This window comes from Lycorma delicatula, chromosome 5, assembly GCF_047948215.1.
Source record: "Lycorma delicatula isolate Av1 chromosome 5, ASM4794821v1, whole genome shotgun sequence".
Taxonomy (NCBI): Eukaryota; Metazoa; Arthropoda; class Insecta; order Hemiptera; family Fulgoridae; genus Lycorma; species Lycorma delicatula.
In genome coordinates this window covers 111,504,623-111,530,859 of record NC_134459.1, presented here as the reverse complement: position 1 = coordinate 111,530,859, position 26,237 = coordinate 111,504,623, and the positions used below count along the sequence as shown (strand labels likewise).

General features: G+C 28.3%; 1 protein-coding gene across 1 annotated transcript in view; it reads right to left on the bottom strand.

The window, feature by feature from the left end:
• LOC142325727 (uncharacterized) overlaps nt 1-19,321 on the bottom strand; it is a 342,723-nt gene extending 323,402 nt beyond the window's left edge. The window contains exon 1 of the mRNA XM_075367758.1: nt 19,179-19,321. The gene's annotated coding sequence lies outside the window, so the exon portion shown is untranslated. The remainder of the gene's footprint in view (nt 1-19,178) is intronic.
• Nucleotides 19,322-26,237: the final 6,916 nt, after the last annotated feature.

Genomic DNA, 26,237 nt, shown 5'->3' with positions numbered 1-26,237 from the left:
TATTAGATAATAACTTAATAAAACGTCCACTTAAAAATACTATAAATCAATGGTGCTTAATTTAAATTTCTAGATATACAGAAATAAATACATAATTATTTTTTACTAACTACCTTTTCTTTCTTCCTTTTAGCGTGGTTTTGGACAGATTCGGCAATCAAACAGCCCTTGCTTTCCGCCATCTTCTGATCACTACTGAAAAAACAACTAAACCGCTTTCATATTCCTTCCACCGACTAAACTAGAAAAGGGAACGAACAAGGAACGTTCCATACACACGCGGGATAAAAAAAACTACCTTCCACCAGCACACCAGGATCCGCACTGCGGGAGCGATAGTGCTCTCTCTCCCACGCAGCCTCCTATGTGCGCATACACACATAAACCCCCGCTGGAACTGTAAAGCGCATAGTTTCATATAAAGATTTTTGTATCTTTTCATAAAATGGGGAATGTCTACTGACATTAAGATTCCGGAATAATCCCTTAACCAATTTCCTAATTGGCGTTCATATAAAAAAAATATTTTTTCCAAATATTTAATATTAAAACAGCTATATCAACTGTGTTAATTAAATATAAATGGATTTATGGGGGTTTTACCCAGAAAAAGCAAATAAGTAGCTAAATCGGTAAACTAAAATAAACAGCTGGCCTACACAGTAATTTTTGAGTAGAGTCTAGTTTCAAGGCGAAGTTCACATTCGTGGGGGATTGAAGCATTGACGTTTGTTTGGGTATAGACAGAGATGAAGATATAACATAACAGTACAGTCTGGGCTTAGGCCTACTGAACAAAGTGACATGCTTGTCAATCCGTTCTAAACAAAAAAATGTTGTCCGTTTAAAATAGGTTACTTTACTTTTTGGAACCTGTAATCTCTTTCTGATAACGGTAATTACACAATTAAAAATACTAATTTACATTACTGTATTCATAAATGAAATAAGTTTAGCCTTGCATTCCCAGCACTTTTTTGCCGTATATTGTGTACGCACCCAAGTTTCATCTAAGTCTCTTTTGCTGAGTTGCATTTTTTCTCAGACACCAAAAAAAATGTACGTTTGGCGGTAACATCATCTCGTTTACACAAAATCAGTCTATTGTTTTTACACATCCTGAATTGAAAACCCATAAATTTTATATCTTTCTTAGAATTCCCTACTAGCGGTAAAATTCAGTTCCTCGCGACAAAATTTTGTAATTTTCGTATAGCAGGTATTTCCTTACAGAATTGGAAATATTTCAGAAATTCTCTTCTAATAACACACCGCTCAAAATCTTCAATTTCGTAATTATGAGGAGTATATTTCTGTTTTTCTTTGGCAGATGAATTTAAGAAGCATTAGCCTCTGTTTCGTATCTGATTTTCCTGATGCCAATTAATGTAGACTAGCTTAAATTTAGCATCCCAAAAGCACGTTCCGTCGCTTTAATAATCCATTTTTACTTCCTTTTACGAAGTAAAGGAAGTAATGTGATCGCGAAAAATTTCGGTTTTCAGATTTCAACGGAAATATCCATTTTGACCATCCCTGAATCCATTTTGACTAGTTTTGGCGTGACGTCTGTACGTATGTATCTCGTATAACTAAAAAACGATTAGCCGCAGAATGTTGAAATTTTGGATTTAGGGCTGTTGTAACATCAAGTTATGCTCCTCCTCTTTTGATTGCAATGAACTGGACCAAAGGTGTCCAAAAAACCCGAAATCCATAATATTTGGATTTTGGACTTTTTGTTAACTGCAGTAAAAAGCCCTCATTGAGGGCTTTTCAACGATGTATCATAAGTGGTAATTATTTTCATTGATTCCAGAGTTATAACCAAATAAAATTTTAATTAATCAAATATTTGAATCTTACAAGGGCACATCAGTTCAAATCCGACCTCATTTCTATTTTTTTTTTTTTTAATTTAATTATATTGATTTATTAATAATTATTAACATCTGTAAAAAAAAACTTACAATAAAAAATAATTCAATAATAGCAATAAAAATAAATATATGAAAAAAATCACAAGTTATTAGTGAAATAAAATTTTATGTAATTTTAAAAATGTGTGTATGTAATTTAATAGGCGTACAAGGAAGTCATATGGTGTCCACATCAGATTTTTTTCTGTTGTCTATGAACTTAATAAACGCGAGAGGACACGCGCTTGACTACGAAGAGGTTTTCCGCGTTCACTTGTCATTTTAACTCGACTGCTTTTAAATAACAACTGTTCCGATTTCCAATGCAAAGAACAGAGAATATTTGTTTTTATTAGTAATGACACGTCTATAAATTACGTAATTATTATAACTACACACCAGTTTTAAGTTTTTAACCCATAATTCTATGACTGACGGATCTTTGTTCGTCATAATATCATTACTTAAACGAAAACAATCGATATACACATAAGAAATATATATATCTTATTTACTTGTATATTCTTTTTTTAGTATGATATATTTTTAACATGCTTGCATTTTAAAGTACATTGACTAAGAAAACAATTGCTCTCATTATAAAATAACTGGGCAAAAGATAAAATTCATTATTTATACAAAAATAGTCGTAATTAAGCAAAAGAAAAACTGATGTTTTATAATTAAACATTAAAATTAAAATGATATCAATTAATTCATTAATTTAAATAAAGCCTAATAAATAATATAATGTATGTAACAATATCAAGATATGTGTCTCAGCCCACCGGGCTAGTGATTAACTCGTCATCACATATCAGCTGATTTCGAAGTCGAGAGTTCTAAGATTTAAATCCAAGTAAAGCCAGTTACTTTTATGCGGATATGAATACTAGATCGTGGATACCGATGTTCTTTGGTGTTTGGTATGATAATTAACCACACATCTCAGTAATGATCGACCTGATACTGTACAAGACTACACTTCATATACATTCATACGGAACGGAACGCAATAATGGCGGGAGTTTCATTATTTTTCCCTTTAGATCGCTGAGCCTGGACAATGTCCCTTGCTGTTGTATCTTTCTATTATCGGGCGAGTTATTGGGTGTTATTTAGTGGTGGTGATAATTTATTTTAGTTTTATGTATGGACGGATTTGGTGATTTGAGTTCCTATCCGTATGGACCAACGTGAAAATTATTATTTACCGAGTCTGACCGTGTGAGAATGAGCTTTTGAGCCTCGTACTCCCGGCGTAATTCCCCCTTCTAACCGTCCGCTAAAGTCCTTTCGGTGCTAACGCCTTTCGGGCTAGCAGGAATACGCCTACCAGGGCCCTAGTTATTTTGGAGGAAGCAATGCGCTCCCTTCTCCGGAGGAAGTCGCATGTGCTGACTGATGTTATATTCATACGTATCATCCTCATTCATCCTCTGAAGTAATACCTTACGGTGGTTCCAGAGGCTAAACAGAAAAAGAGAGAGATCATGACATGTGTCCATACACACAGACAATAATGTTTAAAACAGCAATTTAATTTCACGACAGAAGTCACAATTACTTAACTAGTACCACTGGAACGTGACTAGACAGCAGTAGTTCGTAAACTCTCCGAATATGAACTTCTCCTTGTTGTCTTGTAGTTTCGAGTATAGTTATAAATAATATTACAGATATAAATAATTTATAGATGTAAGTAATAAAAATGAAATATTATTAGAATTTACTATTGATAGTTCCATATTTTGGCCAAATATTAGCATGGTATACTGTCTATTCAATAGCAAAAATATTAAAATATCTGTTTTAATTTAGGATTTAAAAAAATATATTTTTAAAGGTGAATGGGGACCAAGAACCTTGATAAAAGATTACTCTTAGTATTTTTTTTTTTTTTATTGTGTACTATGTGATGCATTAATAACAGTGTGCTATTATTTGCTATGCACAAAAGACTAATCGGCCTGTATTCAAACTCACTGCGGTCACTTCGTTTTCCAGTTATCTTTATTAAAATGGATAACTGATTTAAAATTTTTCTAAAGTGATGTTGGATACCCGTTCACAGTATTAAAGGTAAGTAATTTTAATTTCGATGAAAATACGAGTAGTATCGATAGCATGACAAATCATGATATCGATATTAGATAATTATAATTTTTTTTAAAACAGGAAGAAACCGATAATGCACACTAAAAACTAAATAAAAATTTTAAGAAATTTATCTGTTAAAAAATATGAGATAGTACTGCAACTCTAGAATATAATAAACGCTAGAGTCGATAGTCATTAGAAGCTGGTGGAGGTGGTAAACATACACCGAGGTAAATATGTACTCTTAAGAACACCTGTATACGTGAATATCAATCAGCTACCGAACCCATACTCCAGTCTGTCTAATATGATCTGATGTCATTTATAAGCATGCCGGAAGCTTAAAGAAGGCCACAGAAAAAATTATATGTCTGGAATTTTAAACTCTTGTAACTTACTACCATATCAGCAAACAGACATGACATTTTTAATCATTTTCCTTTAAATAAGAAGTTATACAGTAGGGAACAATTTTATCACAATTTAGAAGTAAGAATAGGGACATTTTAAACATGAAAGACTGTATTTTTTTTTTATTGTTATCTAATTCTTAAATCTTAGTCTTTAAATTAGTCAGGGTGAAAGCAATTTACAACCTTATTGTATTATTATCGAGAGAAATAATTTCACTCCCTAATAAAGTGTAAAATAATAAATTTTTCTATGTACTAAAATTTACCTATGGTTGTTATGTTAACCGATCAAATTTCAACCATTTTTTATTTTTGTTATTTTTTTAATAAGGCATTATCAGAAAGGAATTAATACTCAACCTTTATCAAAGAGTTTATAATGGTGTCCTTTTTATAACGTCTCCTTTTGATACTGATACAAAAATATTAATTAAGTCGTGTAATTAAAAATAATAATCTCCTTTTTACGCAATTACTACAACAAATTTCATTAGTACGTTAACTCGTTTCTGAGAGACAAAAGAAGAAAATCATATTTTTTTCAACTTACATATAAAGTATTTTGTTAACTGGTAGTTCTCTGAACAGCAGGAAGGACTCACTCAATTTTTATTAAATTTTATTTGATTTAAATATCAAAACATAACTGAATTAATAACTCAATTTTTATTAAATTTTATTTGATTTAAATATCAAAACATAACTGAATTAATAATCTGAAAATAAAAATAAACAATAAAACGGAATTGTGGATCATAATTGATTAAGGAGAGCTTGTCACTGCCAAAAATAGTCATACTCTTTTAATGGTAAGCCCTAATCCAAAGAAAACGGACATCATGTAGGAGGTAATTCTGCTAAATACATATATTTTTTGTTTTTTATTTTTTATATTTTTAATATTTTTTTTTTAAATAAAATGTCTAAGGAGATAAAGATTAAGATTTTAACAAACCAATATAAAATTAAGTATTTTATAGTGAAAAAGTACTCAAAGATTCGAAGCGATACAGTAATAAGAGATCGATCTCGGAGACAAACTTTAGGCTTAAAAACGGAGTAAGATATGAAAGATTAAAGTATCTAACTTGTAATGGTTAAGAGATTGACTGGAAATAGTAAATGACGTCAGGAATGAAAGGAGGATCACGTGTTCAATCATAAGCTTAGCGATGGAAACTCCCCTATCCAATGCAGCTTTCCTCCATTCCTGTTAAAAAAAGATAACAGCCGCAATTTTGAAATGGAAAAGCAAATGAAAAATCGTTAAACACATGTCATTCTACCTTGTGTAAAGGCACCTTATTGCTGATATATTTCATGAAAATCGGAAAAAATGTTTGGCTGCAAATACGTAAGAAATAAAGAAATAATTAAACTGACAAAAAGTCGAAAAAGTATGAGTTCCAATTTAAAAGAAGACCTCGCTTCACTTGTTCTACTAAAATTTCATTATTTTTAGATTCTGAAAAGTTTAAAAATCTGCAATTAAGTCACTTTTTTTACCCTAGTAACTACATCTCTATTATACATTACAAAAACCAAGTAAATAATTTTAGAATATTCAACAGACAACTAACACAATTTAATATTAATGACCAATATATATTCTAACTGAAAATACTTTGGTGTGTTGAACAATTTAATAATAAGTAATGAAAATCGAAGTAATTAAAATAATTTTGAAATTATCGTTGATATTATTAACTGATCTTAGTAACTGAGTAACACGCAAACATTTATCGATTTACAAATATCATACTATAACCAGTGCAATAAAAACTTTTCATTAGAATGATGATAATTAACTGAAATTGTGTTTTTTTTTTTTTGTTAAATATTTGGTTATCTGTCTAAATATATAAATGAAATGATAATTAGGGTCGTCCCTTGTGCGCAACACAAAAAACTACGGACAGATTTAAATAAAACTTTTCAGATTTACACCTTAGAAGCTTGGTCATTATTTCCAGTTAGAATTATCATGATATTCCTCTTCGGGATCACTGAAATGGCCACTGGAGTTAGAAATCCGTGTCAACAAAGACAGCTGATTTAGAGGTATACCTCTCTTTGTCTACAGTCCGTTCAAAAAGTTTGTGACGATCTCTCTCATCACAAGTTATCTTTCATAATTCAAGTTATTGTAGAAAGTTTTAATAAAAACATTTATATGATACAATGATTAACTCAACATTTATTTAATATTCATAAGCATTGAAATTTTTCTATTAATTAAATAGAATTATGAGATTTTATCACTTAATATTAACTACAATTAAGTTTCTGAAGGGACGGTACGTTAGGTACAATGCGCATGCGCTGCACTGTGCGACAATGAAAACTATACATCTAAATCTATCTGTCTCACGTTCGTTTTCCGCTCACGTTGGACATAGGCAGTGCCCGTTCCAGTATTTCTATATTTCAGTGTTCGGGATTAAGATGTTCATTAATGAGAAAAATTAATCCTTTTTACTTCATTATAGTTCTGTGGTACTTATTATATTTCCATAGTAAAAGTATACTAATCTTCTAACCAAAATATTTAATATTTTAAGTAATGTTTATAATTACTAGCAATGATAAGTTCAGTCGAAAATAGTACGAATATTTTGGCTTTTTAGATATCGTTGTATTATCAAAAGTTTAAAAAATATGCCTTAAAGAAATAGAAGTAATTTTTCTTATTATTGAAAGTCTGGTTAAAGAATTAAAGTACCATGGTCCTCTGAAACAGCTGTAGTGCGTGATTCTTGATTAGCTGCCGTCCGAGAGCGCAATGCCCAGACGCGAGCTGCCGTAAATTTGCAATGCGAGTTACAGTCAAATTCCTCACGAGTTAATACTGATCTCGTTGTACAGATACCATGGTAACATAAAAACAGAAGTGTAGGAGGGTCGAAAAGGAGGAGCTTACTGGTTAGACAGAGGCGAGCGACGCAAACCCAACCGAATAATATCAACATAGATGTGTAAAAATATTAAAGATTATAAAATACTTTTTCGAATTTTAACAGTAATAACTGCAGTACGATTAAAAAAAGTATCTTAGAGAAGGATCGACAATAGGAAATACAAACAAAACAAAATTTTACTTTATAAACAGTTATTTTACGTGATAAAAATAACTTAATGGTAATAGAAAATACTGCGACTTGTAGGAGGACGTAGCATGCCATTAAGAGTAGCTTAATAAAAAAAAAGCTTTCCGAATAACAATTATTTCTAAAATATTCTAAATAAATAAATAATTACATCAAAATAGTATTAACATTTTCTATTGTATGAAAAAATAGCCCAGTTTATTAAAAAAATGTATCTCTCTTATCGATTTTCCTCCTGTTTAGCCTCCGGGAATCACCATCAGGTCCTTACTAGAGGATGAAATGTATGGGTGTAAGTGAAGTGTAGTCTTGTATAGTCTCAGATCGACCATTTCTGAGATATGTGGTTAATTGAAACCCAACCACCAACGAACACCGGTAACCAAGATGTAGTATTCAAATCCGTATAAAAGTAACTGCCTTTATTAGGATTTGAGCGTTGGAATTCTCGACTTCGAAATCAGCTGATTTGCGAAGACGCGTTCACTATAAGACCAACCCGGTTGGTTCTCTCTTATCGATTAAAAATTTAAAAGTTTCGATAGGATATGCTAGAACTAGTATTATAATAATATATTAAACAATTATTTTATTACATAGTAAACAAATACAACAATAGTTTATCCGGGAACTTACGCTTACCGGATTTTGCAAGAGAGTATTTTTAACATATACTAATCTTGATATATCAGCTAATGCTGGCTGCAATAACAACGAGCAGCATATGTACTCACCTATCAATAACAGAGTCGATCAGTTGGGGAAACTCTCGTAAAGCCAAAGTCGATGTATTTACTGTAAGATTCAATTCAAAGTAAGTAATTTATATCGTTAATAAGCCTAAAATTTTTATCAGAGAAAAAACTGATAAATAACTGCACATAATTACGAAAATTTAATTATTCATTTTCAATTACTTATAAGAATCATTTCTCTTAAAAGATAATTTGTAATGATTATAAAGCTACACATTATATGAAAAAAAACAATTGATCACGGATAACTGCAAGTAATTTTAAAAGACATAATTTTATTATTCATTTTCAGTTACTTAATTTTTAATTACTTAAATAATTTCATGGAGTGGGAGATAAAACTGACTCCTAATGCAACATTATAAAAAGATTACTCTTTTCATATTGACAGATAAATGATAACCAATTGAAGTAAGTACCCTTGACACATTCAATATAATAAAATTACATGTCTACAAAAACGACAAAATTTTGGAAGATTATTTATTCTTCCTTTATAAAAATTTAAGTTAATAAATCGTTATAAAAATAGATTCATTCACAATAAAAAAACCGATTATTTTTAAAGTTGGAAAAAGAATTCTAGGATAAAACGGGATGGTTTTTTTTAATTAGCAACATTGTAATAAAGAATAGTTTTATTTTATTATTTGATTACATCAGAAAAGAATAAAATGTTACATTATACGATTTTTTGTAACCCTGTAACTCTAGAATGGATCTAACTAATTCTACGATAATAATATTGCAAGATTTTTCAAAATTTTTAAAAAATTGCTTATTATTTTTTAGTCATACTTTAATCAAATTATTATCAAACATTAATTGAGTTTAATTAGAGGATAATTTGAATTTCAAAAGATACCAACAACATATATTGAAATTTTTAATGTATTCATAAAATATCAAATAAATTTTCAATTATACATTTACCACACAAAGTAACGAAATAGAGAAGTTTTATACTCAAGGTTTTATAGAAGTTTTTATTTCATTTAGTTAATTAACAATCGTAATTTTCGACAAAAGTTTTTATGAATTTTTATAAAAGATTTCTCATTCGATCTTTCTGTTAATGCAAGGTTTTCTTCCTGTTAATTTGGAGTTATCCAATTCTTCGATCCTAAAAATCCGCGCCAAAAATCATCTGTATGTATATATCTCATCTGCGACCCCAAAAACCCCGCACAGCCGTTTTGAAAATTTTGCCATTTTTTACACCCGCACCCTTAATTTCGGCGAATACAGCTACATTCAAGGAGAAAATACGGTGATCATTTCAAAAATAGGGTTATCGGGTTTTTTGCAATTATTTACGATTTAGGTTCCAAATAGTTCATCTAGACCAATTAACATATGTTTGTATGTATGTGCGTACGTATGTGTGTGGTGCTGCTTTTGGACTTGTGTGTTAGGATTGATCAAACAGATTTTCTTCAAATTTTCCTCAAAAATTTCTATATATGGGTCATTGAACTTTTTTTTTTCGAAATTCGTTAAGCGGATGGGGATGTCGTGAAAAAAACTATTTCGATTTTCTTTACAGGAAACATTATTAAAGCAAATTTATTAACTATATAATACATACAATAATAATCCAAAAAAAGTTTTTCAAAAGATCAACCCCCTGTTTTTTTTATACAGAGTGTTCAAAATTATGTTACATTCAATTGGGATGAATATTTATCTATCTATTAATCGTGCACCAGACATGTACGATACTGAACTTTTAGCCTTCAATTAGGACTAGTGTTTATTCCTGTATATATTTGTTATGTATTAGCTGTGATTGCTTACCTCTTCGACGTAGCTCACTATAAGCTATAGGCTAAAGTTCAATATCGTACATGTTTGGTGCATCATTAATAGATAAATATTCTGATGTGGACACTACATGAGTTCCTTGTACGCCAATTAAATTATATATACACACTTTTTTTTAATGAAAAGTACATAAAATCTTATTTCATTAATAACTTCTGATATTTCTTCAATTTTTTTTTTATTGTTATTATTGTATTATTATTTACTGTACAACTTTTTTTACAATCAGAGGTTAATAATAATTATTAATAAATCAATATATTTAAATTTTAAAAAAAATAGTTAAAGAAAATGAGATGTAGTCGAATTCGAACTGATGTGCCTTCCCCTTATAAGATCCAAATATTTCATTAATTAAAATTTTATTTGGTTATAACTATGGTACTAATGAAAATAACTGCCACTTATATCGTTGAAAAGTTCTCAATGAGGACTTATTACTGCAGTTAAGCAAAAACCCAAAATCCAAATTATTTTGATTTTTGGCTTTTCGGGACACTTTTTGTCCCGAAAAGCGGGGGAGGAGCACAACTAGATGTTACAACAGCAATCATCCGGTTTCTAAAGAACGGCTAGTTTCATATTTAAAAAAAATAATTAATTAAAAAACCGTACTTCAAAATAACAGTCATCATAAATAAAAAATAATACTGGTTCAGTTCTTTAATTGGAATATTTTAAGCCGGCAAAAAGTCAAAATTAAGAAAGAAGGCTTCAGTATGTGCAAATTAAAAAAAAATGAACAACTGAACCAGTATTATTTTTGTACCTTTCAAAACAGTTTTGGTTTTATTAGGTAATTTTCTCCAAACTATTTCATTAATGCTTTTTGTTTAAAGCGATTTTCTTCAAGTTTTATTTTAAGAAAAAATTTATATAATTTTAAATTTCTTTCAAATACCGATTCTCAAACTGCTGGTAACTTAAATTAAGATAAAAACGTTACGAAAAAGTTTTGTGAAATAGATAAAATAAATAAATTTTAAATACATTCAGGAACTTTAAAAAAGTATTAGTCAAAATGAAAAGAATTCAATATAAAACATTTCTACCACCTTAATAACTTATTTTTTTTTTAGGAAGAAGTAGAAAATAATAAATTAACAGAACCTTAGTGTAAGAACAAGCTTTGAGAACACTTCATAAAACAAAATTTTTAATCTCGGTATAAGAAAGTTGGATGAAAATTAAGTAAATAATACTTTTTCAAGATTAATATTATTTGCAATGCAATTATACTTATTTAACTTTTTTTCTTTATTTTTACTTCAACAAATAATTTACAAAGCACTAATTAAAACTTAAAAAAAAAAAAAACGAAGGACTATCGTATTAAATAAGAAAAAAAGTACAATGAACACATCAGATCATAAAATATTATTTTCAAAAAATTTTCATCTGAAAACTTTCCCAGGCTGCATAGTTTACTTCTTTCTACGATCTCTGCTTTATCAAATATAATTTTTTTTCTATGAGTTCAGTTCTTTTTAATACTTGTTATAATAACAGGTGGGAGGGAGAATGAAACAGAGAAAGAACCACTGTGAAAGAACATAAATAAATATTTTATTCTGATAAAGTTAATTAAGTATATTAATCATTAAAAATAATATTAAATAAAATGTGTGAAAATTAATTAAATTATGACAAACAAATAAAATAACTACAAAATAATATTAACTAATTAGAAGGCATTAATACAAATATTTTAAGCAGATAATATTTGTCTACATTAAACTGAGTGCAGAAAATTCAAAATATTTTTTTTTTGTTTTTAATTATTATTAAAAAAACATAAATAATTCACGACAGAGTAATTATGTTTTTGTAAGAGAAAATCTTTTAGTTTTATTTTAAATAAATTGGTGAGATCTTTTAAATGGATCAGGAATTTATTAAAAATAAAAAACCAAAGTGTTGTGCTAAGTTAGACGAAAACTGTTTTCTTGTCTTGCTAGATGATAGAGGTATATTATAATAAATTTTACTAGGTACATAAAAAACAACCCACCGGGTTGGTCTAGTGGTTAACGCGTCTTCCCAAATCAGCTGATTTGGAAGTTGAGAGTTACAGCGTTCAAGTCCTAGTAAAGCCAGTTATTTTTACACGGATTTGAATACTAGATCGTGGATACCGGTGTTCTTTGGTGGTTGGGTTTCAATTAACCACACATCTCAGGAATGGTCGAATTGAGAATGTACAAGACTACACACTTCATTTACACTCATAAATATCATCCTCATTCATCCTCTGAAGAATTATCTAAACGGTAATTTCCGGAGGCTAAACAGGAAAAAGAAAGGTACATAAAAAAAACAGACAGCTCAAATTTTACTGAAAATATGTAGAAAAATTATTTTCAACAGAAAAAATAATTAATTTAAAATAATAGTGAAACGTACAAATTATCTTTAAATAAATATTTTATGTAACAGTAAATATTCAAAATAGTAAAAAATAAATAAATAAAAGTACTTGCAAGAAATATATTCTAAAGGAATTTTTATGAATTGGAACGAGAAGATCTTTATGAAATTAAAAGAAAAATAATGTTGAGATAATAAAAACGAAGAAACAACTAACTTAATTTTTATAAAAGGATCAGTTTGCCTTGAATTCTTTGGCAATGATAAAAGTAGATCACGAACGGAAAAGCTGCAATATAAAAAGGTGTCAGAAAACTATAAAACACGCCACCCATTCTTTTTAATTTATATTCAAAGAAATATGCAGAAAAGAAATTATACCAATTTAAAATTGAATGAAAAAGCTAATTTCCCATAACCATCACGTAAAATTTTTCATTTTTAAAAACGGTTCATACCGTTTTTTGAAAAGCTTGGTTGATCGGTATGAACCGATAACCAATAAATGGGTTTTACAATTTTAAATGTTTCACATTATCCGTCAATATTTTTTTAAGTATTGTAAGGAGGTTCATATTCATGTAATGCGAAATTTTTACAATAACCAGTCACGCAAAAAAAAAATCAAAACAAGTTCAATACAATAGGATTTCATATATTTAGGAATAAAAACTCGATAGAGATAATCAAGAAGGTTCAACTACATTTTTTAATTGATTACTTATCACTTATTCATTTATTTATTGTTATTTTAATGATCACTTATTAGTTTTATTTTTTAAATGGAATCAATGAAAAGAAGATTTTCATTTTGTCTCAAGTGAACGTTTTTAGTTCCTTGCATGAAGTAAAGGAAGTATTGTGATTGCGAAAAATTTCAGTTTTCAGATTTCAACGTTAATATTCATTTTAACCATCCCTGAATCCATTTTCACTAGTTTCGGCGTGATGTCTATACCTACGTGCCTACGTATAGCCCAAAAAACGATTAGCCGTAGGATATTGAAATTATGGATTTAAGTCCAAAATCCTCTTTTATTTTGGATTTTTTTCTTAACTGCAATAATAAGCCCTCATTGAGAGTTTTTGAACGATATATCATAAGTGGTATTTATTTTCATTGGTTCCAGAGTTATAGCCAAATGAAATTTTAATTAATGAAATATTTGGAACTTACAAGGGGAAGACACATCGGTTCGAATCAGACTTCATCTCCATTTTTTAATTTAAATATATTGGTTTATTAATAATTATTAACCTCAGATTGTAAAAAAAACTTTTACGATAAATAATAATTCAATAATAACAATAAAAAAAGAAGAAGAAAAAAAATATATATATATATACCACATGACTTCCTTGTACGCCTATTAAATTACATATACAAATTATTCAAAATAAAAAGTATATAAAATTTTATTTCATTAATAACTTCTGATATTTCTTCATTTCTTTTTGTTGTTGTTACTATTCATTATTATTTATTGAAAAACTTTTTTTACAATCAGAGATTAATAATTATTAATAAATCAATATATTTAAATTAAAAAAAAATGGTTAAAAAAAGGAGATGAAGTCGGATTAGAACCGATGTGCCTTTCCCTTGTAAGTTCCAAATATTTCATTAGGCTATAACTCCGGATCCAATGAAAATAAGTGCCACTTATATCATCTAAAAGCTCTCAATGAGGGCTTTTACTGCAGTTAAGAAAAAGTCCAAAATCCAATTTTTTTTTATTTTGGGCTTGTTTGGACACTTTCGGTTCAGTCGATTGCAGTCAAAAGGGGAGGTGCACAACTAGATGTTACAAAAGTCCTAAATTCAAAATTTCATCATCCTACAGCTAATCGTTTTTGAGTTATGCGAGATACATACGAACATACAGATGTCACGCCAAAACTAGTCAAAATGGATTCAAAATTGGTCAAAATGGATATTTCCGTTGAAATTTGAAAACCAAGATTTTTGCGATCACAGTATTAGTAAAAATGGTATTTTAAAAACTTTCAAGTAGAGGTTTTAAGAAGAAAATAATCTTAATTTAATTTTTAATATGAAGTTAAAAAATCTATTTTTATAAAATTATTATTTTGTGCCCAATAAAAATTTACTAAGACAAGTGTAACAGTAACAAGACGAATGTTAAATGATTCAAGCAAGTTAAAGAGGATCTAAAGGCAGCAAACATAAACGTGACGGATTTAAAAGACAGAAGAGTGCTTAGGAAAAAGAATTTTACAATTGAAAGTGATCCAGAAGGAGAAGAAAGAATGCGATAACATAAAGTGGTCGGAAGAAAAAAAGGAAGCGAAACAGTGAAAAAAGGAATACTGTAAAGATAAAAGACTAGCCAGAAGTTAACTGTTTTATGCGGTTCTATAGGTACCGGTGTTGAAAAAAAATTACTAAATTTATGTATAGATTTTGAGAATTTCAAATGATTTTATTTTTTTAGTAAGAAATAAAAATAAGATAAAAATTTAATGAAGTACAGAACGATACAATGTACCTGGAAAAGAATTTAATTATAAAATGAATAATAATAAACATAATTTAATGAAAGAAAACAAATTTTCTAAAGGAAAAGATACTGTAGTGTAAAACAAAACAAGTTGACTGAATTTTTCACCTAGAGCGAAAAGTTTAAATAGAAAACGATGGAATATATAAGCTGGGGAGAGACGGTATTGTAAACTAACAATTATAAAATATATAAGTACCCTGTAAAAAGTAAATTAATAAGTTTTTTTAATATAGCAAAACATGAAAGATTTGCTATAATCATTTTTGCTACCGTTATGCTCTGTATTCTTTCAGACTACCAGCTTTGCTTCTTAACTCATCGGGTTGGTCTAGTAGTGAACTCGTCATCGCAAATCAGCTGATTTCGAAGTCGCCAGTTCTAATAAAGGCAGTTACTTTTATATGGATCCTAGATACAGGCGTTCTTTGGTGGTTGGGGTTCAATTAACCACACACCTCAGGAATGGTCGACCTGAGACTGTACAAGATTACACTTCATTTACATTCATAGATATCATCTGCTGAAATAATACCTTACGGTGGTTTCGGAGGCTAAGCAGAAAAGGAAAAGGAGACTACCTACTTCTTAAAAAAAATCTGTTGTGGACACCACGTGACTTCCTTGTACGCCTATTAAATTACATATACAAATTATTTTAAAAAGAAAGTACATAACATTTTATTTCATTAATAACTTCTGATATTTTTTTATTTTTTTTTTATATTGTTATTATTGAAAATGAATCATTTAAATTAAAAAAAAAAAAATGAAGAGTTAAAAAAAGTAGATGAAGTTGGATTCGAACCGATATGCCTTCCCCTTGCAAGATCCAAATATTTCATTAATTAAAATTTTGTTTAGCTATAACTCAGGAACCAATGAAAATAAGTTCCATTTATGATATATCGTTGAAAAGCTCCTAAATCCAAAATTTCAACAGACTACGGCTAATAGTTTTTGAGTTATGCGAGATGCATACGTACGTACGTTCAGACGTCACGCTGAAACTGGTCAAAATGAATTCAGGGATGGTAAAAATGGATATTTCCATTGAAATGTGAAAACCGAAATTTTTGCGATCACAATACTTTACTTCGTACAAGAAAGTAAAAATGACCGGATACCTGGCGCGTAAAATATTAGACTACAGTAAAAAATTAACTGAGAATTAGACGATAAGGAAAACTAATCGGGTGAAGAAAGTTATAGATTCTAGAAAACAAGATTCATATACCTAGAATAAGTTAATCAAAATTATGCGTATTTATAATTTTTGGGAATCAAATTTTAATATTTATGAAGTAATTTTCTTAGAATAAAATCAGTCCTAAACACGGAACGAATAGATTTTTTGAGGTTTTTACAGTAAGTTTTGGATTAAGATGAGTTTACAGTTTTGAACATGGATTCGCAAAATACCGTAGTCGTGGTTTGGATTAGTTCATTCACCGAAGAACTACATTTTCTGTTTGGCTTTAAAATTTCTTATCGTGTCTCCTAAGCTCCTGAGAAACATGCGCATTTACACCATCATTAATCTTTTAATAGCAAAGAACACCTAAAATATTTGTAATCGTCCGAATTGTTTATTAAATTAAAAATGTAAATTACTTTTTTAACAGCATTTGGCTAACAGCCCAAGGCAATCGGTCTTGTCTACACACAGGGGTTGAACAGCCCTGAGTAGTACAATTAATTACATAATACCCACTGTATAAAGTAAAACAAACAAAAAAATTCAAATTTAAATACGATAAATTCACCTGGACATAAATCTCTATCCTATAACGTAACAGGATAGCAATAACACTAAACGTTATAGTATTTTTGCCCGTGGTATATAATTCACAACTATTTTATAACAATAGATTACACACTGGTAATTGTTAAACCAGATTTCTCGTTCATATTTTTAATTATATATATTTAAGTAGCATCGAGTGCTACGATTATTAATTAATAATCCTTAATTAATTTCAATAAACTACGGTAACGCGTTAATTAAACATAGTACTCGAAGTTAATATATTATCACTAGATCATAACTTACAATTTTCATCATGATAATTTTTGAAAACTTTCAAATGTTGCTAAACATTGGGTTGAAAGAAATTCAGTTTATTATTATTTTACCCATTAAAAACTTAGTTTTTTAATAATATATTAAATGAAATGTTTTTGAACATAAAGATATTTTTAACTGAACAATTCAATAAACTTTTACCAATTTTAAATTTATATCCCGCGTTTCAGCTTTTTTCTATCATCTGTAATACGATTATTTTATCATTTTTAAAAAATATTATTACACTTTTAAAAATATAATGATTCTGATATTTTTTTCGAAATTCCCCCCCCCCACAAAAAACACTTAATTTTTTAACCAATCGGGCAAAAATCGATGTATTTTTAATATCCAATGATAGGAATATACCTGTTTCAAAATAGCAGGAAATATTGATATTTACAATAACCAGGTTGGAGATATAACCAAATAACACGCTCTTTTATACCGGTCATTTTAAACATTTTACATATTAAAAACTAACCAAACTTAACCTACGCTCGCTAATCCCGACTAATTAACAGTAATGTTTTGATTATTTAAAAAAATAAATAATTGCAACGATTACTGAATTTATTATTTAAAATTCTAAACATTATTGTTAATTTGTAAGGTTAGCGAGCGAAACGAGCGTAGATTACAAAATAAACATTAATGGTTATAAGAATGGTAATATAAATAGTTATATCTGATTATTTCTCCAACCTGGTTATTGTTAATATCAATATTTCTTGCTATTTTCAGTTATTTTCAAATAAAAAACTGGCAAACTGTTTGGAGGGGGGGAGCAACGAAAAAGTATCAATTCTGATTTTTTTAAGCATGCATATGCTAATTCTTATTGTATATTAAAAATACATCGATTTTTTCCCGATTGGTTAAAAAACAAGTGTTTTTTGGGGGGTGGGGAGGGAGGATTCCGAAAAAGATCCAATGAGTCTGTTCATATCAGAGTATTTTTCATTTTAAATAGGATGCTGCAAGAGATTTTAATGAATTGTATAATTTCGTGTTTATTAAAAAGAAATCAACAAAATTATTTGTTAAAAAAATAATAGCCCTAATGTAACTTGATATTGCTTTCTATTTCATAACAAAAAGTAATATTAACAAGTTTAATTTTCACCAATTTATTTTATTACAAGTATAACTGAAAAAATAAAAAAGTAAAACCGTTTTTATATAAATAAAAACAGATATTTATAAATCATGATGACATAGCAAGAATTTATTAATTTACTTATAAGGTTGATATGTATCTTTTTTATTTATAAATGATTGATTCATGAAGTTATGGCTATGTTTAATAAAATTATAAAAACAATTTACCAAATCATGTTAAAAAATCGAAACATGTTGTAAAAATTAATACATAATAATCTTCTTTTTAGGAATGAAATCTGAAAATATGCTACAGAAATTGTATTAAACAGTTTACCTTCGATTGCCTGCAGATATATTAGAACAGAAACGATAAACTGAAATAGTATGATATTAAATGAATGCGGGAATAATATTTATAGAATCATAATTCATTCATAAATATAATTATTAATAAAGAAAACAGACTATATGAAAAGCATCTTACCACGCGGAGTTCCAGTGCATCAGTATACCTGCATAACACAGTACCTATAATTTATTTCTACTGAAAATATTAGTTATAATCTATTAGATATTTAATAATTAATATCGATCAAAAAACAAAAGAAAGATTTGGAAATTTAATTAAACCATACCATTTCGTTAAAATATAAACAATAATTAATGAATGGCAATCAACAACCCTTTCTTTGACTGCACTTGGCAGATATCGTAACTACAAGCATTCATTTCTTTTTAAATGATTAAGTAAGTTAATTACGTCAAATAACATGTAACAGAATGTTATAATACGTAATCCAGTTTTAAACAGTAGGTAAGTTAAGCTATTAAACAAAGTAATGACTTCGTTTTAAAAGCCGATAAATGCTACAACTTTACCGGTAAGAAATGATCATCTTACTGAACAAGCGTAATATAACACAAAGCTAAAACGATAGATACTTTATAATGCACACTACATGCAGTGACAATAAACTAGACGATTTAACAATAAATTACCTTTTACACCCGAACGAGTGCAAAGATGGAAACGGCACTCACACTGGACACTAGACCGAACTCCACTTTACGCGGAGTTACTAGTTGACAGAACGAATACGATGACTGTGTTCTCGTCGTTCTGTGCTGCCCCCGACCGCCCCGACACCTCCTTCTACCACAAACGCCTCCGTCAGACTGCAGCAGTAGGGTGGGGGAAACTCAATAATATTTGCAGGTCAATGCGCAACACTTGCACCATCTACCGGCCGATAAAGTAACTCTAGTATTCTACATAATCAAACCATTACTGAATGCTGTATTTTATTAAATCAAATCTGATACTCTAAAAATTATTGTACTTCTAAAACGCTTTTTAAACTAATTATTAATATTAATGTAATAATAAACAGCAGGACAGAATAAATTTCCTTAGAATAATTATGTAACCCAAAATTTAGCTATATTAATAAAATCTTAAGCATTAAAATCATTTTTGGGTTAATAATGATAACCTATATAATTTACATTGTTCTATTACTAATCGTATAGAAAAATATTTCATCCGAAAAATCTACCGAATTTTACTTTATCACGACTTGGTATTTAAAATATTCCTTATTTTTTTATAATGAAACTGAAAAACAGCGTTGAATTAGGTTAGGTAAAACAAATAAAAGCCTATTTCATTATGCTAGATATTTAATGGATTTAGTTTTACATATATATTTTCACAACCAAAGTGGTTAATTTTCTCCTCTGAAATGTCCATTCCAGTTTTTTTATATGGCTGCATTGCAAGTAAAGCGTCTGAAGTACAAGAGGCACAAATCAGAATGGCATTCTTCAAGAGCAATAGTGTTCACTATATAACTAGTCTCTTTGGTCAAGTCTGTGCTTGTAGAATAATTGTATCATTTACGTTTTGGTCAGCTTGGCAGTTGTTATACAAATGTACATTATTTGGCTCAGTAAAAGCAGTTCACCCCTTACTTTCCTTAAATAACCTAGCACATGGGATTCTTAAGAATTCATGCATACATTTATATTCTTGAGATTTTTTTTGGAAATGACTCATGTCAGAGTACCTATATAACCATTATGTTTATTGTATCTAACAATTCAGTGTTTGATTCTACATTGTTTTTTTTTTTTATAAAGAAAATTTAATAGAATTTAAAAAAGCATAAGAAATTAAAAATAAATTTCAACTAATATGCAATATTATTGCAAAAAAAATCACTTTTAATTATTTGTTTATTGTTACTACTAAATATGAAATTTATTCATCTTTCATATCTAGATTATTTTGTATTATAATAGGCTACACAATCACTGTTTGACAGCTGCAATTTTCCTAACTTAAGATGTTATTCATGAGACTACTACAACTGAAATCTATATAAACCCAAATAAACATAGATACTTAAATTCAACAAATAGTTAACTTTAAATAAATTTGAATTCATTATTCTTGCAATATTATAGAAATAGCTTTCACAACTGCTGATTATCAATGAATCTAAGCTGACAACCAGTGGGGTTATTAGATTAATTCAAAACTACTATTTAGTAGTGAAAACATTTACAACATATGTATTATTTTTTCATTTTAAATTACAATATTATTATAGTATATTATACTATACTGTTTATATCTTGTATATTTATATATTTAAAATTTTCATTCTGGGATCCTGAATGATGTTTAATTTTTCTTGTTAAAACACTTTTATTGTGTAAATTATGTCAACTACCATATGAATAATAACTAATATTTGTAGGTGATTTTTTTTTATATCAAAACATGTTGTTTTTTCCTTAATTACAATGCAATCCATATGTATTTTTTTGAGAGTATTCACTTAACGAATTACATTATTTATACTGATTAATCTTTTTTTCTTTTACTTAAATGAAAAATATTCTTGTTAGGAAGGTAGAGGCAGAAGATGAGACTCAAACGACTAATAACTGACATGCCAGTGTGTAAATAACTATTAGTCAATTGTATCTTTTGCAATGAAAGTTTCATATCTGATTGTCTCAATGAAACAAATGGTAGCATGCTTTACCTGTTATACTTAAGGTCTCAAGTTTAATTTCCAGCTAGGATTCTAAAAATTTATGTCATCTTAAATGTAACTACTCTAATGACCTCAATAATTGATGACAAATAGCAAAAGTTCCATATTGTCATATATGTAAATTCATTACATTCAATTTTTTATCAGATTGTGATCAGAATAACAAAACAGTAGACCAACTAAAATCAAGCTGATTTCATAAACTAACTTACAATAGAAGAACTTTTTAAGAAATACAAATCTTACTTCACTTTAAAAAAATTATTAAAAATTTACTATCAATATTCATGCTAATGTAAGAAATATTTCTGAAGTGAATGTACATGTCATAAACCACTCTACAGTCCGAATGTTTTTTACAATTCATTAATTCCAACTTTAAATAAATTGATAACTATTTCTTCTATTAAAGATATTGTATAAAGACACACAGTTTGTTTGTTTATAGTGACTGAAGAAACTACTTACCGTATAAAAATTCCTTAAAAGTTTACTTCTTCCATTGTGTAGTACGCTATATATGGGAATTAAATCAACCCATCTACTCCCTCTAACTATTCCTTTATTTTTTATGATATATACTGATTAATAATGTAAAAATAAATAAATAATAGATTTTTGTAAGATTTTTTTAACTTTAACCAAATAATCCTTCCTATAAAGAGTGATTCAGTGAAATGGCAAATTTTGAAAACTGGATTGAGCCAGTTAAATAGAGACAACTGGGTGAAACAGAAACCATAATTAGACCTCATTCTAGCATTCAATTATATTGCACATGTAAAGCATTGAACAGCTTACCTCTCTTGTAAAAGCATATCTCATACTATAAAACAGTGAAACTTTTGGGTTTTTCATACTCAATTTAGCATTCTTCATAACTGACCAATTCTACTTGTCTACTCAATCAAGTCTGGGTCACCAGAATTTTGAAAAAAGAGGCTCAATATTTTAAAAAAGGGTTAGGAATAGAAGAACAGTGCTTACTCTGATAAACATTGAGAGAGAGAAGAAATAGCATAAGTCCTCGCAGATCAGCACATTTGCATTTCTTAGTACTAAGATATGCTCTATCTTCTGTGCTACAATAACATGCTGACAAAATTCAAGTTGTTCATACTCTGAAGTAAGATCAACATGAATTTAGGAAGGAGCACAAATTCCACTGAGCTTATTTCAAAGCATAACGAATAGATTTCACTTAAGGCTTACCTAGTGCTTGTAATGAGATGGTCATCTGGCTGATGTCATTTTCAGTGAATAAAAAAAAAATATTTATCTACTTTTGTTTGGTACCAATAAATTTGTTTGAAATATTCATTAAAGAAAGGGTAATAAAAAATATATCTTGTGTCTTTTTGATCCAATTAATTTTTCCTCTAGAATATTTATTGCTGCTGAACAAATTATACTACTAAATGACAACGGGGTATGATTCTTCTTAAATACATAAATATATTTTTTACATCTTAATATCTTCTATTGTGTTTCTATACAACCACATAAATAAACTAAGTTAACTCTAGGGTCAGATAACCCAAAGGACTGATTGTACTTACCCATAACAAAGAGTGGAACGGATACAGTAAAGCAACAAATTCTTTTTCGTAGTTTTCCTGTAGGAAGACTATTTGTTTCCAGTAGTAAACAAATCATACAAATTTCTCAACTCAGGAACACCATAAATTTATGTTGGTAGGAGTACTATGTATGGTATATTAACATAGATTAATGTTTTGGAAATTGTTCATAAGTGCTTCATCTGGAAAGATTTAAAATATTTATTGTATTCCACATTTCCATTTTATTCAACTGCTGATCTATATTCATGCCATGTCTGTTTGAATCCAGTGAATGGTACTTTTCTTTAGTACTTCCTACAATTTAGTTGAATTTATATAAAGTATTATGAACCAAGTTGTATTAGTATTTTTATTTCTCCATGCAAAGCATGGATATGTTATTTCTACGAAGTTGTTTCTGCTATGAATTGTTTACATTTGTGTTTCTGTTTTGGTAAGTTTCCACCAGTTTTTTTTTTGAAGGGTTAATATTTTATGGGTTAAAAAAATATGTTAAAATTCAAAATAAAATATGTAATATATAAGTCATAAAAAATATGGGCAATTCAAAATATGTTATGGGTTAATATTTTTGAAGGGTTGCAATATTTTATGACTAAAACTAAAAAAATAGCAATTTTCAAGTTTTACATATTAAGAGAAAAATGATAAGTGAGAGGCTGAATAATCTTAAAAAAAAATAAATAAATTGCCTTTCATATGGTGTCACTCAATCAGTTTCATATACGTAAGAACTATCATATTAATCAATTTATTTCTGTAAAAAATTGTTGGTATATCAACTCACAAGCATGCTAAATAGAGATTAAAATTAAATTTTTTTTTCTTCAGAAGACTACACAAATATTACTTTTTTTTTCATTTTCTCAAAATTGATCCATTTTTTCTGATCCTCTTTCTTCCTTTATCACAAAAAACTTTGCATTATAAGTTGTTTCTTTAAACAGCCCTCCTCTTTTATCCTTAGGTTTTGAAGTTCTTTTATTATCTGTTTTATGTATCCTGTATGACTTTTTAGTTTTCAACGTTTTCTGAATTTTATTTATTTAATCTTTTTAGATTCATTCAGAAATTTCCTTTTTCTGGCTGCAGATTCCAATCTTCTTGAGTTTTATAAATTTTTTTATTTAATTTTAGTCTGTATCCTTCTTCGGTTTTTTGGGACTGTAGATTATCCCTATGATTTCCCTTTTGATTTAAAGATTTTCTAGGCTGATTAGATTTGTTGTTTCAAATCCATACAAGCACACTGATTTAACTGTATAGTATTGTAATACCTCAATTTTGCATTTATAGAAAGATTCTTTTTGTTGCCAGTTTCTTTGGTTAGGAAATTTAATTTTTCTAATTTGAATTTCCAAAGCTGCTTTGTCTGTCCAATTTTTACTGATTATTTTTCCTACACATTTAAATCAGTTTGAAATCGTCATTAACCCAAAAATGGAAATTATCATTAATTTACTTTAAAAAATCTGTACTGAATATACATGTTCTATTATAAGTGTCTTTAGAAAGATATTCTTCGTTAAAATAAGTAAACAAATTTTCTGATCTGAAGGATGAAATAACCTTTATTGCGAGTAAAATATAATTAAGGACTGTAAAATTAATGATATTCTAAATCAAATCAAGACCTCTTTTGAGGATTCTTAAAACTTAATACTCAAACATGTTTGAGCTTCATATAAAATATATTTATAGCAACTATAATTTTTCTTCAATTTGGTAATTTTTCAAGACATGAGCAAAACTGACAACTGAAAATAATACTTTATTTATATATTCTTCTAATGCAATTCAGAATGAGATACTTGAAAAAATGATATTGGCTTTTACAGAACTGTTTAAATAGTGGAAACTGGGTAAACATGAGCAGTATTAAAATTATTCTTAGAAATATTGATAATTCTGAATAAAGTTATTTTATTTATATCTAAGAGAAATACTGGTAAAAGTGAACAAAAATAACAGACATATTTTAATGAGGATTTACAGCAAATCACCAATTAAGACTTTTCTATATTATTTCCTTATTTTTTGAGGAAATAAATAACTTTGGATTTTGTTCTTTTATTTGACAATTTGCACATTTTTTGTAATGAGGTCAATCCCTCAAATGGTGAATGTGTTATCAGTGTTTCTATACATTTTTTATTACTTTTTAGGGTAGTAATCTAATTTTTCTAATAAAACACAGATATAACTTCCAATTCAACAACAAATGGGCTAAAATACGCAGCCAATATGTGGTAGTGGAGAGTAGAATATCATGGAGCTGATGTGGAACACTTTTTTTTTGTGCAGGTAAATCTAAAGGAGCGTTTTATACAGTTGTTGGAAGAAACATTTGTTTCTTACCAATTTGAGATTATGATTTGCAAAGAGGGTCATATAAAAGTATTCAGCTGAGCAATTAATAGTATGCCTCTTGGCTGATGCAGTAATTTTTCAAAACTTGGAGGAGGATAAGATGACAACTCAACATACTAGGCTTTGATTATAAAAAGTGGATGTGGATATCACATATTTATGTGTAGTCATAAATATAAATGTTTACAAGTATAATGCGTAGTAGGACAATGTAAATGTTAGTATAAAAAATCACTCTAATTTAGGAATCAGAACACTTTAGACACACTAAAGTTACATTTTAGATAATTAAAATTATTTTTAATATACTTTCTGTCAATAATTAAAAATTATCTAAGTTTCTTTAAATTTAAAATAACAATCTCACAAAATGTACACAACAAAAAATACTGCAACACCAATGCCAAACTTTTAAGAGATGACATTGAGCAGGCCACTATCTAAAAAATACTGTGAAATGTTGACTATAAAAATCTACACATCTCATACTGTTTTTTTTTTTTTTTTTTGTACTAGAAAATAATTATGTTGAGTATATTTTCTCATTTAAAATAAAAAAACAGAGGTGAAATGAAAAGAATGGGAGGAAAATAAAATTTAAAATTTTAATAAAACATTTTTTATTGTATACATGTATATACATATACACACACACACACACACACAAGATATTGCTTTCAGTCAAAATAGTAAACATTAAATAAAATGTTTAATATTTATATAATAATATATATCAAATAAAATATAACAATAAAACTTTGAAAGACATCCAATTAATTAGTTTTTTTATTCATTTTCTTATTTTATAAAACTTACTATCTTTATTTAATACTATAATGTAATAATAATATAATAAACATTTTAAAGGATTAACAATAAATTATTATGGTATACAAAATCTAACTAATCATATTTTTGAAATTGTAGAATGAATTCTGTTTACAGGAAACACATAATGAAAATATACCCTGCAGAAACATAATGGGGCCACAGATAACTTACAAATATTGTTGCAATTATAACTAACTTCACTTCTTATA